The sequence below is a fragment of the Balaenoptera physalus genome (assembly GCF_965194825.1).
Source record: "Balaenoptera physalus genome assembly, chromosome: 2".
NCBI lineage: Eukaryota > Metazoa > Chordata > Mammalia > Artiodactyla > Balaenopteridae > Balaenoptera > Balaenoptera physalus.
In genome coordinates this window covers 107,809,823-107,823,625 of record NC_138883.1, presented here as the reverse complement: position 1 = coordinate 107,823,625, position 13,803 = coordinate 107,809,823, and positions in this window count along the sequence as shown.

The window sequence follows — 13,803 nt, the reverse complement described above, 5'->3', positions numbered from 1 at the left end:
TAAGTTGGGGGCTTCCCTGGTGGCGCAGTGGTCGAGAGTCTGCCTGCCAGTGCAGGGGACACGGGTTCGAGCCCTGGTCTGGGAAGATCCCACGTACCGCAGAGCGACTGGGCCCGTGAGCCACAGCTGCTGAGCCTGCGCATCTGGAGCCTGTGCTCCGCAACAGGAGAGGCCGCGATAGTGAGAGGCCCACGCACCGCGATGAAGAGTGGCCCCCGCTTGCCGCAACTGGAGAAGGCCCTCGCACAGAAACGAGGACCAACACGGACATAAATAAATAAATAATAAATAAATTAAAAAAAAAAAAAAAAATTTAAAAAAAAAAAAAAAAAAAAAAAGATTGTATAAGTTAATATGTGCAAAGTGCTTTCAAAAGGGATGACAAAAACATTAGCTGTTATTCATTTACTACACTGATATTTTTGAGCTCTCACATGTACTACGCTAAAAGACAGACAAGTGTACAAATAGTATCATAATGGTTAACACATACTGAGCCCTTTCTATGGGCCAGGCACCATTCTAGGACATTTATGTGTACTTGTGCATTTAACTTTCACCATAACTCTCTGACATAGGCCCTATTTCTATTCCTCTCTTCTCAGTGGGGAAACCAAGGCACAAAGGTTATTAAGTGGCAGAGCAGGATTTGAATACACAGCCTGGTTTTTAACCATTTCGTTGCCATCCCCCAAATGCATGCAATAACAGGCTATAGGAGGCCTAAGGTGACTGAAGTCTGCCCGGACATTGCCAGTCATGGCACATAAGCTATTTAGGAAGAAAAGACACTTAACCCTTATAGACAGCATTTCATTACTGGGATCAGGGCATATCTGCCGCCACGGCTTTACCAGGTGGTGTCTCTCGCTGGGCCCAGGGGTGCAGATCTGTAGCTTGTAGTCCGCTGGCTTCAAATGGATCCTTCCACCTTGATTTTCCTTTTACAATGATATTAACATTTGTGTGTCAAGTGCCACGTTCACCCTCTTATTTTGTTCTCAAAAGGAGCCTGTGACTCAAGAGAACCGAGGTTCAGAGGGGTTTTCACAACCTGCTCAAGATGACACAGAGAGGAGCGGACAGAGCTGGCACTGGAAGTCAGGTCTCCAGATTCCTGGCCCACAGCTGCACTTTTCCTGGGCCCTGCAGCCTCCGCAGGGACGTGCCCTCCCCCCGGGAGAGTGTGGGCACCAAGGAGTTCTCCCTGGGCCAGAAGAGCTCTTGTGTGGCCAGGGAGCCTCTCCCCTGTCCCGCCTCCCTGCCTGTCCTGCTCTCGGATAGCAGGGTCCAGCTCTGTGCTTCCCCAGCCCAAGACACAGTGCCTGGCATAAATATTGCCACATGGTCGGGGCTGGAAGGGACTTGGAGATGGCCTGGTTTGTAAGCTTTCTTAAAGCAGCAGAACCCTTTTCCAAGTGGAATTATACATGGAAGCCCATACATATAATTATATATAATTATATTATATATAATTATATATATATATTATACATATAATACATATATAATATATACAATATATATATACATATATAATATATACAATTATGTATATATTATACATATAATTATATTATAGTTACATAAAAGCAGCTCTGTCCAAGCAGGCACGGGGTCCTGACTTTCACCTTGCCCTGCACACGTTCCTGCAGAGGAGGCCCCTGGTAACCTCCTGAAAACCCTGGACACTAAGAAAATTCAGTGTGGAAGCTGTCAGTCTAGTCCAACCACACCCCCCCTTCCCCCGCCCACCCCACCTCTTACCCCTGAAAAGGCTGAGACTCAGAGAGGGGAGGTGAGCTACTCGTGGACCCCAGAGCCAGGATCATGAAGACAGGTCCCCTGACTCCATTCCATGCCCTTCCCGGCACCCTAACCTCCTAGCTACACGGCAAGTGTTCAGCAAATATTTGTTAAATGAATATGTGAACATTCCGGAAAGACTTCCATGGTTTTCCCTGTCCCGAACAAACTTCCTCCACCCTGAGAGCCTTGTTGATTCCTGCACTGGTCCCAAGCACAGAGCACGTACTCCACCAACACTAGCTGTGCAGGTTGAGAGCTACATTTAATACCAAGACCGGAGCAGGGCTGCGCCATTGTTATGCTGTGGGGCATCAGAGCTGCAGGTGACCTTTCAGGCCACGTTCGCTGGTCAGATTGGTCAACCTCTACAACCACCTACCCCATGCAAGACAACGCACTGACCCCGGGAGACAAAGCCAAAGACAATATTAACAACCACAAACGCTGACAACGTTTGCAGGCCTACCATATGCAAGGCAAGGCTCTGTGCTAAGAACTATACAAGCTACATTCATCAGGATACATTTGGTGGCAAGCAACAGCAACTCAACTGAGATTAATGTAAGTGTTCAGGTAAGAGCCTGGGTTTGAAATTGTATTATTAATATGTCCTTCCAAATTCACAGGGTATGTGTAATGGGGAGGAGGATTTGTGCCTTGGGAGGGCATCCACTGATTAGGGAATCATGAATATGAGGGGCCCCTTACAAGGGGGGGCAGCTGTTTCCCTCCAGGTCATGGTGTTCTGCAGGCAGCAGGAGCAGGCCCATTCTATAGACCAGGAAACTGAGCCAGCAGACAGCAGTGTCAGGTGAGGCATTAGACCACACACACTCTTTTCTGCAGTCTCCTTGGGCTTGGGTGCTGACCTGACTGGCCCAGACTGGTCAGGCTCCCAGTTGCTCGGGGGGAATACAGCCACACTGGTGGTCTCTGCGTGTCTGACCCAGCTCCTCCTCTCACTATGTAAAAGGAGAGCTCGGTTAATGTAAAATGTTTGCATATCAACCCAGACTTTGGATTTACTGAAGGCGTTTGCACGGTGGGGGGGGGGATACAGGGGTGGAGGATGGAGTTTCTTTGTCTTGGTTTTTTAATGATGAGAAAAACCCTGTGCTTCCTGACTTGGAGAGAGCACTTGCCTTGGAGTCAGACAAAGCCGGATTGGAAGCCATTTCTATCCTTTAGCAGATCAAGAGCTTGTACCTCAGTTTCTTTATCTATCAAATGGGGCCAATAAAACCCATGTTGCAGAATTGTTGTGAGTAATAAATGAGATAGCGTATGTGATCTGGTCCAGCATCAACTAGCACAGCGGTACTGAAGAAATATTTGCTGCTTCCATCTTAGGAACTAAAGAGTTGGTTTTCACAAAGTACAAGCTCCATCTGTGAGAAATGAGGAACTGTCACTAAAGAAACAGCCAAAATTACAGACATAATTAAGAAAACCCAATATGCCAAAATCCGAATTTGCAAACCAAATAAAGGTAAATGATTCTCTTTGTAGAAGGATTCTCCTATTTCTAAAAAAACCAAAACAAACAAAACCCTAAAACATGCACAGAAATTTGAAATCATGTAATGATTTTACTTATCCAGCCTTTTCAGGAACATATTTATTGGATAAAAGCAACTTAGTGACAACCTGGGCATCTCCAGCTCCAAGTTGCCCTGAGTCTGAATTCCCACGAAGGGATGAGGAATTTGCTTCTTAAATAAGAGTTAACCATGAGTCTTTGAGATTTAAAAAAAAAAAAAAAAAATGCCCCAAAGACAACCCACATAATGAGAAGATATTTACAAATGAAGCAATAGACAAAGGATTAATCTCTAAAATATACAAACAGCTCATGCAGCTCAATATCAAAGAAATAAACCACCCAATAAAAAAATGGGTGGAAGACCTAAATAGACATTTCAGCAAAGAAGACATACAGATGGCCAAGAGACACATGAAAATACGCTCAGCATCACTAATTACTAGAGAAATGCAAATCAAAACTACAATGAGGTATCATCTCACACCAGTTAGAATGGCCATCATCAGAAAATCTACAAACAATAAATGCTGGAAAGGGTGTGGAGAAAAGGGAATCCTCTTGCATTGTTGGTGGGAATGTAAATTGATACAGCCACTGTGGAGAACAGTATGGAGGTTCCTTAAAAAATTAAAAATAGAACTACCATATGACCCAGCAATCCCACTCCTGTGCATATACCCTGAGAAAAGACACATGCACCTCAATGTTCACTGCAGCACTATTTACAATAGCCAGGACATAGAAAAAACCTAAATGTCCATCGACAGATGAATGGATAAAGAAGATGTGGTACATATATACAATGGAATATTACTCAGCCATAAAAAGAAATGAAATTGGGTCATTTGTAGAGATGTGGATGGACCTAGAATCTGTCATACAGAGTGAAGTCAGAAGGAGAAAAACAAATATCGTATATTAACGCATATAAGTGGAATCTAGAAGAATGGCACAGATGAACCTATTTGCAGGGGAGGAATAGAAAGGCAGACATAGAGAACAGATGTGTGGACACAGCGGGGGAAGGGGAGGGTGGGATGAGTTGGGAGATTAGGTTTGACATAAATACACTACCATGTGTAAAACAGATAGCTACTGGGAACCTGCTGTATAGCACAGGGAGCTCAGCTTGGTGCTCTGGGACGACCTAAATGGGTGGGATGGGGTGGGGGGGTGGCAGGGAGGTCCAAGAGGGAGGGGATGTGTGTATGTGTATAGCTGATTCACTTCGCTGTGCGGCAGAAACTAACACAACATTGTAAAGCAATTATACTCCAATTTAAAAAAAATGAAAAAAAAAGTTAAAAAAAAATGCCCCTTGGAAATTCTTAGCATAAGCGTTCTACCGTTCTAATCTCAGGGCCATAAAGAAAATGCCATAAAGGGAAGTGTTAACAGGACTGCAGGAGTGTAATTCACAGGAGGAACCATCCTTACCGGAGGTTAATTGCACTTTTCTCTTAATCAAAATTGTTGATTAACTCTGTGGCCTTGAGCCAGCTAGGTGACCTCTCTGAGCCTCAGTCTCTGAGTCTGATCAGGGCTGGGGGGCTAATGCACATCAGACAACAGGCCCGCATTAGGCCTCCCTCTGAAAGGCCAGCTTCCTTCCCTGAGGCGGTCACGCAGGAGATCTGGCCACCACTACTGTTGCCATTTCTGCGCTCTCAGAAAAACACTTGTTATTGATTTTGACAAGAAACAGTCTTCCAAGCTGATGGCTTGAGCAGGAGTTTGACCCACAGTGGAGTAGGGAGAAGGTTTTGCTTTGAAGGACACCAGGCCTTAGCTGGATGCAGGTGGGAATGAGGCCAGCAGAGGCACCAGGCTGTCTGCATGGACAAGTTTTCAGACCACCTGGAGCAGATGCCTGTGCACTGGCAAGTGGGAGACTCTTCGGGGGGGTTTCTCATCTTTGGCTGCAGGTCAGACTCACCGAGGAAGCCTTTAACAAAAAAAATACAGGCGCTTGGAACCCACCCTGGTCAAACTGAGTCGGAGTCCTCAGGATGCTGTCACATGGCCCTGCCTGATTCCAGGCCATCATCACAAAACCAAACTCCACTGTTGGGACCCCCTGCTCAGGGCAGCCCAAACCACTATAGGGTTCAAGCAAAGCTGCTGTGCCTTCTGTCACGTTCTTTTGACATGCAGGGACTTTTTCATTTTATTTCAGCCTCTTGTGCTTGGCCAGATAGCAGATAAGCAGCAAGTATTTTGAGAAAGAATTTTACCAATGAGGACAGTCAGGCTCAGAGAGATAAAGGAAGCTTGCCCAAGCTCACACGGCTGCAACATGAAGAAAACAGGATTCAGGGGCAGCTCTCTTACCTCCGAAGCTAGTAACACTTGGGTTGGCAATCTGTGGCCTGTGGACCAAATTTAGGCTGCTGCTTATTTCTGTATAGTCAGGGAGCCCAAGAATGGCCTTTACATTTTTAAAAGGTTGTAAAAGACAAAAATAAAAACAAAGGATATGCAACGACAGATGCAATATGTGGCCTGCCAAGCCTAAAATATCCACCATCTGGCTCTTTACAGGAGAAGTTTGCCAACCCCTGGTCAAGACTGTGACAGATGCCTGCTGCGGAGCTCAGGCTGGGATGGCCGGTGAAATGACTCGGGATCAAGGTGTCCCTCCAAAGCTTCACTGTCACAAACAGCCTTCACAGCAGTTCTGCCTCTTTAATGTGACTGAGGTCTTCAAAGTCTCTTGCAATCCTCGTTCTGTGGGCTCGGCCTGAAGATGATGCCTGCTCATTTGGACGCACCAGTGTTTGCTGGAGCATCCCAGAGAGCTAAGGGCTTTGCAGTGTAGCCTGCTTTTCATCAAAGGCCTCCCTTCACATCCAGGGGCTGAGCTCAATGGCTGGACCCCTTTCAATCAAAAGGCAGAACAAGGACTGACCCCATCCTCTTATATTCACTCTTATTTGATCCTCACAAAGATTCTGTGAGGTGGAAGAGAGGGTATTGTTATCCTAATTAAAAAAAAATCTTTATAGATGTTGCAACTATGGCTCAGAGAGTATAGAGATTTGCATAAGCATACAAAGTGGTGGGGCCACTGTTTGAACCTGGTGGTCTTCTAATCTTAAATATCGTGCTCTTCTAGGTTACAGCAGCCTTGGGGGGGGGTCATCGGCTCAGTGCCCTGGTTTAGAAAAAGTATCCAAAACTTGGAGTTAGGAAAAAGAACAACTGCATGGAGACCCATTAGAGGCTTATCGAGTTTTCTAAGGATGTATTTCTTTTGTTTTGACCTTCTATTTACCAGTGACCGGAACGCTGGATTACTCCAAGGAGATGTGAAATTAATTGTAGGAGACCGGAAGTGGATGCAAATGATTCTTGTCTTACAGAGGCGCCGTGATTTTGTCTGCAAGAACAGATTACAACCCAAAGGCTACAGTTTTGTTGCCTTATAAGATAATCAATCGATTTAACAATCTTATGCCAGCGCAGGCTCTTTCAGCAATGATTAATGTTTTTCTATCTTTTGGAATGAATCTTGTCATTCTGCTGGTTCCTTCATCAATGAGTTCAATAAATCTTTGACACAAGTTCACTATACATTTGTATGAGAGTCATGTTTTTAGTTTTTGAAAATTATATTTTGACACCCTCATCATGGTTATCCAATATGAAGTCCACCAAGCCGTGGTGGTCATCCTGGGTGTTTGAAGAGTCTTCTCTCTTTGGGTTTATTAATCCACTGAGAGGGGTCCAAGATGGCAGAAAACCTTTGGATGACACATCTAGGTTTAGGTACTTGGCTCCACCACTGAAGAGCTGTGTAACCTTGGCCAAATTGTATGATTTCTCTCAGTCTCATCATCCATAAAATAGAGGTAATACCACTATTTGTTTTAAGAAAAATAACATAAAATAGAGCACAGAGGTTGAGTATACAATTCTGAGCCACGCTGCCTGGGTTCACTTCTTGGATTTGTTCTTTTCTAGCTGTGTGGACTGGGGGAAAGCATTTGACTTTATTATGCCTCAATTTCCTCATCTGTAAAATGGGGTTAGTAGCTACCTTGTAGGGTTGTTGCCAGGATTAAATGAGTTAACATAAATAAAGTTCTTAGAACTGTGACTGGCCTGTTTTAAGCACTTAATGTTCACTGTGATGAAGAAAATGACGATACTTGTAAATGACCTAGCAGAACTCCTAGTACGTAATTAATACTCAAAATATTGGTAACTGTCAAATATAAAGATGTCCACCACCCGGAGCCAATTGGAATCATGGCAGAAGATCTGTTTACTCATGTAAACAAAGAGGTTCCAAGAAGTCAAGGAATGTTCCCAAGATCATTCAGCTAGAACCAGAGCCCAAATCCCATGATTCCCAGGCCAAATTCTGTCCCCTGTACAAAGCCCAGGAGCTAGACACTGAAGGTGAAGTACACGCATCTATGTCATACAATGGCTCAGCCTCCTCCCTGTCTTATTCTCCCTGTAACTTTCAGTGATTCCCCTCCCCAAGGAAGTGTCTTCCTCCTGTTGCTACTCCTGCTTCTATATTTCAACCTGACTTCCATTGGGGACCAGAGGAAAAAGCCAGAGCCTGAGCAAAATATACCAGGTAGAGGATGGTACCATGCAGTCCCAGATGCAGGAAAAGAGGCAGAGCTGTCCTACTCCCTCCTGCTAACTTCCACTCCCCCGGGGTCCTCAGCTCCATGCTTATGCCTCCAGACAAAATAGTTGAGGATTTCCTTGCCAAGTGATGAACAGAAAAAACAAACCCACATCACACCACATACCCTGCATACCAGACATTCCTCGGATGGTTTGCTTTGTAGGTGATTGGCCACAGAAGGTCTCCACCTTACCAGTGACAGATGTCTGAGCAGCAGGGAGAGACTGGGGGTGGAGGAAGTCGAGGAGGACCTGTGCTCCAGGTGCTCGTCCCAGAGTTGACACAGGACTGAGGCCTCTGTTGTCTACGTGCACATCCGTTACCGCTTCTCACCCCCACCAAGCCAGCCATAACCTGGAGTCCAGGCATGGCCAACATCACAGTCTAGAGGTGGGTTCCAGGTTAAGAGTCATTCAAATATTTACTGAAGACCTACCGCGAGTCTAGCACCATATTAGGCTCACAGGAGAGCATGTGAGTTAACTCTTGAAAGTGGAGGAGATGGGGTTTTCTTGGGACACATTCTCAAGGTTACTTTTATGTAGGTGTGAGGGAAGAAGGAAGAAAACTTTGCTGAGCGCCTACTCTGTGACCAGTTGCTCGCTGGCCTTTCCCCATGTGACTGCTGTCTGGGGTCAGTTACACTGTGTTGACAGCTCAGGCTGGCTTAAACATGGCAGGGATGTCTGCGGTTAGGGACTGGGAAGTCTGGAAGAATTAGAGTTAGGAGAGTTGATCAACAACGTCACCAAATATACAGATTCTTTGATTATCTTCGCTCTGCCATCCTTGGGGTAGGTTCCATCCTGCGGCTGGCTCTGCTTGTGGTCAGAAGCGGCTTCTTGATCCAACACCGATGTCGGGGGGTGGGTAGAGAGAGGCCGATGCCTCCAGCAGACATTTCGTCCCAGCTCCTTGGCCAGATCAGGTCGTAGCCCATCCCAGAACCCAGTCACCACCAGGAGGAATGGTGTTGTCCTTGGACCAATCGGGCCCACCCTAGACTTGAGGTCAACTCTCCCAAGTTACTGGTGCGGCTCCGAAGGGGAAGTGGATGTTGGGAGGTGAAGTGCAGTGTTCGGTTCACATCCCCATAGGTTTGGAAGGAAGTGACTTGCTCAAACCCACATCTCTCTGAAGTCCAAAGCCCCCATATGTGTTCTTTTCACCTCAAGGCCTTATGAGGCAAGAAAAGGGAAGGAGGAAGGGCTGGAGAGTCGAATTTCAGGTGCCCTTCAGCTGCAGGAGGGAGCTCTGGGTTTATTAAAGAAAGCTCCCTGCTCAGCCTTTCCCTTTTTTTTTTTCAGATGGCCTCCACATTCCACTGGGATTTGGGCCATGAGCACCATTTTATAGCACTCAGCTCACAGCATCTGAGGTCTTTTCAATATTTCATGAATAACCCCCTACTGGCTAGAGCCCATCTTCTGGATTTTGCTGAACAGTGGTGTTACCAGGAGGTTTCAGGGTATATAAGATCAAGTTGTGTTTCCTTGCAGCTGTCTTCGGAAGGGAATCTTAGGAAAGCAATTTTCAGGGAAACTATTTTGGCAATAGTGTTGCCCTGTGGCATGGTGGGGCCCTACTGGGGAAGGAAGGGGCAGCTGTGCTGTGTGGTAACTGTTTGGAAACAAACTTTTTATTTATTTATTTTTTGCCCTGTTGAAGTTCAAATCAGCCAGAGTCAAAGACAGCTGATCGCCAGGTCGTAAACACTGGCTGCAAACTGCACGGTCTGACGTTGATCACCCGGGCGATCAATCTTCATCAGATTTCTCATATATCCACAGCTTGGTTTTAGGTGCTAGAGAAGCTGCGTGTGACAAGATATGACCCCTGCCTGTGACCTAGATGAGGCTGCCGCACAGACGGAATATTACCTAGTTAATACTAGACAGAGCGCCACGTGCGCTAAGGGGATAGGGGAGAGAGACAATAATTCCAGTGGGATTTTAGAACGGGGTTTCCCAAGGCATGATCCTTGGAACATTTGCCCCTCAAAATATACTGGAATAAAAAAAAAAAAAAAAGTGCTCTAAAGCCAAAAGAATTGGGGCAACACTGTATGTTATACGCTCCTTTTGGAGATATCCAACGTATCTGAGTTTCTTACAGGCCCCAAGACACCTCATAGTGAATTAAGGTAGTCACTTGTTTAACTTTAATACTATGATTCTTAAATTTGCCCACGAAACACCCCCTTTTTCCCTCAAGGAAAACAGGAATGCCCTATTAGTGTCCCATGCAACCACACTGCCCCCGTGGCAGAACCAGCCTGGACGCCTAACAAAGAGGACAGCAAACTTGGGTGCCGAGGGCTTTCCTCCCTGGAATCCAGGAACAGCCCCAGGGGCAGAAGTGCTTTCTCAGGAGCCACCTAGCCAGCAAACCTGGGGCCCTCCAGGATGCAAACCTGATAACGGGGCCGTCAGGTGGCTCCATGGTGCCCAAAAAAAGCGCCCCATTCATCAGATGAGCCGATGGTGAGCGGGCAGGCATGAAGGGCAGGTGTGGAGATTGTGGCCCCAAGGCAGGGCGCCTCCAGCCTGAAGGGTTTGCTGTGTCTCTCCTCGCTTCTCTGTCCTCTCTTTCCTTTTAAATGAAGCCCTGGTTCCACAGAGCACACCTCTGCCCCAACTCATCCCTCCAGCTTCAGGCGCCTTTGTGGTCCTCTCCCTCCACCTGTTCCTTCCTGCCTGCAGGCCTAGGCCCCAGATGTTCCCCTGCGCCTGGCAGCTAGGCCCAGCCCAACTGCTTGCCATCAATTGAGGGTCTCCTCCAGCCAGCCTCCTCCCCAAGAACCCAGCCCACATCACTCCCTCCCTGACTTCAGCCCGACAGTGGGCAACTTGCACTATTGTCGCTTCCCTTGCAGGAGACTGCATTCTTCAGCAAAGTCTTTGAAGGGAACAACTGTGCCTTTTAGTCTCTTCCCATCTTCCCTCATGCCCACAGAGTCCAGTCTGCCCCTCCCTTCCTGCTTCCCCCGGATGCCCTTATAACATCAGGGGGCTGGGCTACAGGACCCGGGGGCCTGACTCAGGCCCCTTCTCACTCTGGGCTGCCCCAACGCCCAGGCCACGATGACAACAAGGCCCACCTTCCAGGGAGCCCAGAAAGCACTTCTTCAACATTCAGTTCTGGGCTTAACTGAATCAAATTTCTCTTTCTAAAAGTAAGTCCTGGAGTCTCCAGAGAGAGAGGCCGAAGCAGAGAGGAAGCTCCTAATACAGCCGCAAGTGCTGAGGCCTGCTCCCGTCCCCGCCAGGTGCCAGCCCCACCGGGCACTTCTGCCCCTGGGCACAGAGGGCTTCTTGCTCTGGGACATTCAGGGAGCAAAACCGCTGCGATCCTGTCCTGCTCAGGGTAGAGTGTTCAAACAAAAACACATGGTTAAATTTCTCTGAACCACAGGGTTACTCAGGAGCACTGGTGGTTTAGCCTCAGGAGTGAGTTGTGGTCTGAGAGAAAAAGACCCACAACAGGATTTTGGAGACACCAGGTGAGAGTAAAGCCAAGCCAGACTCACAGTAACCTGCGCGTAAAAAAAAAAAGCTCCTTAGCTGGGCACTCATTCAGTGCTCCTCAGGCCGCCCCACTCCCCTCCTACACACGAGGACTCGCCACCCTCTCCTGAGGACCCCACTATCCCCAACTGCCCCACAGTCCCTCTCGCAGGTCCCAGGCTCTACCACATGCTCACGTGGCCCCCTCTGCTCTGAGGTCCTTCTCTCTACCTCTGCCTAATTTCTATCCAATCTGCCAGGCTCAGACAGCTCCTCCAACAACTGTTGGTTAAAAACATGAGCTTTGGAAACAAACTGGAGTTCGCTTCTGCTTGGTCACCCACTAGCTGTGTGATCTTAACACAGTGATTGGGAGATCCCAGTTCTGCCAAGCTGTGTGGCCTTGGGCAAGTTACCCAACCTCTCTGTGCCTGAGCCTTATCTATAAAATGAGGATAAAAGAGTGCCTATGTGTCACGCTTTATGTGGTTGTGGTGGGGACTAAAGGGGGTGATGAAGGTCAGCGCCTGGCACATGTATGTATCCACCTGTACAGTAAGTGCTAGCCATCTAGAGATGAAACCCCTCGCTCCCCTGTAAACAACGCCTGCCCTGACTCCTGGCAGTGGTCCCTCCTGCTGTGGCATCTCCTCCTGAGAGGCTCTGTGGCTTGCCTCCCATCCTCCTTCCTTGCTCTGGCACAATAGCTTGGGACCTAATTTACTCCCGAGTTGCTGACCTTTGTTATCCCCATACCTGGATCCTGAGTTCTCCAAGAATAGAATCTCTCTTCTGATGCACCTGCAGAGCGATTCATCTGCTAACAATCCCAGGTGCCCTGGCCTGACACAAGCCCCCTCACTGTGCTCCTGGTCACCCTCCCCTTCATGCCACTTACCCCTAGCCCTGACCACACTGAATTCTTACTTGTCCCCCTAAGCAATCCACCCGCTCATGCACGTGCTGTTCCCACTGCCTGGAACGCTGCCCACACCCCCTCCCCACCTCCTCTGCCTGGGAAAAGCCTATTCATTAGGAGTTAGGCCAGATGCCCTCTTATTGAAGGCTTTTTCCAACTCCAGGGCTCTGTCCTCTTTGCCCCCGGCCTGGGCTCACGTTTGTCCTCCCTGGAATGTGACCTTCTCCAGGAATAAGGCAGGGTCTCCAGTGTCCCGCACACAGTAGGTGACGGGGCACTCAGTAAGGTCTCTGACTGTGGGTCAGCCTGATTTAGCTGCAGAGGATCTAAATCCCTGCAGACAGCTTCCAATCCCACGCCTGCCACTGCCATGCCTGGCTGGGTCCCGTTTGCCCCTCTGCAAAACGGCCAGAGCACCTTCCCCACGGTTGCCCAGGGCTGAGGAGGTTGCAGGTCCAGCCCAGCTCACTCAGGAGACCCCAGACATCAGCTCCCCTTACCCCCTCGCGGACTGCACGCCTCAGGATTCCCACCTTCCTATCTCTCTTAAAAACGGGGTAGTCAGCCCCATCCCCGTTTTTAAGTCAAAGACAGAAAAACATGACTAATGGGCTCAGAGATTCCAAATCACCATTTCAGGAGGAAAAATAATCCTCTTAGTTGTCAGACGTACTGGTGACACTCTCTCCGTTGCTATGGTGATTCTGTGACATGGCCCTCTTACGGATGAGATATGCCTACGTCTCACATTTTTCCGAGTCTGGTTCCCCCAGACGAGGACTCTGGCCAAACAATCTGCACCCCCATTCCGACAGGAAGGAGGGGTACAATCTCTGGAGGTGCATTTCTGCCTCGGCTGCTGGAGGTGAAGTTATCCTTCCAGGGTCAGGCTTGCAGAGGAATATCTGCACTCTGCATCTAGCTGTGCAACCTTCCCATCAGGTGACACGCATGGTCCGAGAGCCCAAGCTCCTTGCCTGGGACCCTTCCTTCTTTAAGGGGAAGACAATTGCATCTTCCTACTTACGGTCTATTTCTTTTTATTTATTTATTTATTTATTTTTGGCTGCATTGGGTCTTAGTTGCTGCGCATGGGCTTTCTCTAGTTGCGGAGAGAGGGGGCTACTCAGTAGTTGTGGTGCATGGGCTTAGTTGCTCCGCGGCATGTGGGATCTTCCCGGACCAGGGCTCGAACCCGTGTCCCCTGCATTGGCAGGCTGATTCTTAACCACTGCGCCACCAGGGAAGCCCCGGTCTATTTCTTATTTGAATTTTCTCCAGAGTCAACAAAGCTGTATGGAATTCAGTGGTTCCCTGCGACTTTGCCTTGGTCACACACACACACACACACACACACACACACACACACACACACTCC